We start from the raw sequence: 1639 nt of genomic DNA, 5'->3' as shown, positions 1-1639 counted from the left end.
CTGTCTGTTTGTCTGTCTGTCTTTCTTTCTATCTGTCTGTTTGTCTGTCTGTCTGTCTCTCTGTTTGTCTCTGTCTGTTTTGTCTGTCTGCCTGTTCGTCTGTCTGTTTATCTGTCTGTTTGTCTGTCTGTCTGTATATATGTCTGTCTGTATGTATGTCTGTCATATATATCCTCTAATAAAATATATATACCAGTTTGTGTAGATTTAGGTAAACTAATCTGTGTCTAATTGATTGGTCTAGTCTGGTCATACAGCTGTTGCTAATCTTTTCAAGCAAGGAACTTACTACTCCTCGGTGCTGGTATGTCTCATCATTTATCAAATATCTTTAATTGTGTGTGTGTGTGTGTGTGTGTGTGTGTGTGTGTGTGTGTGTGTGTGTGTGTGTGTGTGTGTGTGTGTGTGTTTGCATGAAATCAACTCCCATCATCTATTGAGATACCTTGACATTGTAGCAAAATAAAATTATGTTTGTCTACTTGTCTGTCTGCTGGCCCGTCAGTCTGTCAGTCTGCTTGTTTACTGTTCTTGCATGTACACACATCAGCATTGTCTGCATGTTAACATGTTGTATGGTTTCAATCATGTGTAGCAACAATCATTGCATTTGTTGTCATCTACTTTCTTATGGCTGGCCTAACAGCCGGTACAAGCATCGCATCCGGACTTGTCATTCCAACTCTTACAATTGGTGAGCATTGCCATGCAGCTCTTCTGCATCCTTCAACATATTAGGTTACTATAACAAATGTAAGGCAATTTATGTATAATATATTAGTTATAATAAATTATTTATAATAAATAATGTATTTTAATTTATGTATAATATATTATTTATAATAAATAATTTATAATAAATAATATATTTTAATTTATGTATAATATATTAGTTATAATAAATTATTTACAATAAATAATATATTTTAATTTATGTATAATATATTAGTTATAATAATTATTTATAATAAATAATATATTTTAATTTATGTATAATATATTAGTTATAATAAATAATTTATAATAAATAATATATTTTAATTTATGTATAATATATTAGTTATAATAAATAATTTATAATAAATAATATATTTTAATTTATGTATAATATATTAGTTATAATAAATTATTTATAATAAATAATTTATTTTAATTTATGTATTACATATATTATTTATTAACAATTCTTGTACATTTGCTGTATTACTTGATTATCTGAAATCTACTAAAGTCATACTAATGATCACGTGTTCAACATTATTATTCATCAATGTTTCTTCTTGTTGTCATACATTTTGTTGTGTATCCAGGAGGTTGTATTGGACGTGTGTATTCTATTGCTATCAATGGTTAGTGATTGTTTTGTGTGATATTGATGATTAGTTGTTTAGTGATATTTTTATGTGAATTAGAATGGATTAAACATCCTACTGGTCAACATGTTGCTGATCATGGAACTCAACCCTCCCACCGGCTCAAGATACGCTTCGTTCAACAGACTGTTTGCTAATTGACATCCTTCCTCCCTCATTGTGACAAACAACCACGACAACAACCACTCAATTAACTCACAACCTTCACATGCAACAAACAAAATTTTATGCAAGTAAACATAGATGAGGATAAGACACACAACACA

The 1639-nt window shown here is 29.3% G+C and overlaps 1 long non-coding RNA gene across 1 annotated transcript in view; it reads right to left on the bottom strand.

The window, feature by feature from the left end:
- Nucleotides 1–1376: 1376 nt before the first annotated feature.
- Nucleotides 1377–1639, bottom strand: part of LOC134198119 (uncharacterized) — a 1257-nt gene continuing 994 nt past the window's right edge. Inside the window, exon 3 of the long non-coding RNA XR_009972782.1 lies at nt 1377–1575. This is a non-coding gene — a long non-coding RNA (uncharacterized LOC134198119). The remainder of the gene's footprint in view (nt 1576–1639) is intronic.

Source organism: Corticium candelabrum, chromosome 2, assembly GCF_963422355.1.
Source record: "Corticium candelabrum chromosome 2, ooCorCand1.1, whole genome shotgun sequence".
Lineage (NCBI taxonomy): Eukaryota > Metazoa > Porifera > Homoscleromorpha > Homosclerophorida > Plakinidae > Corticium > Corticium candelabrum.
The sequence above is the reverse complement of the archived record's forward strand: the minus strand, read 5'-3'. Positions and strand labels throughout refer to the sequence as shown.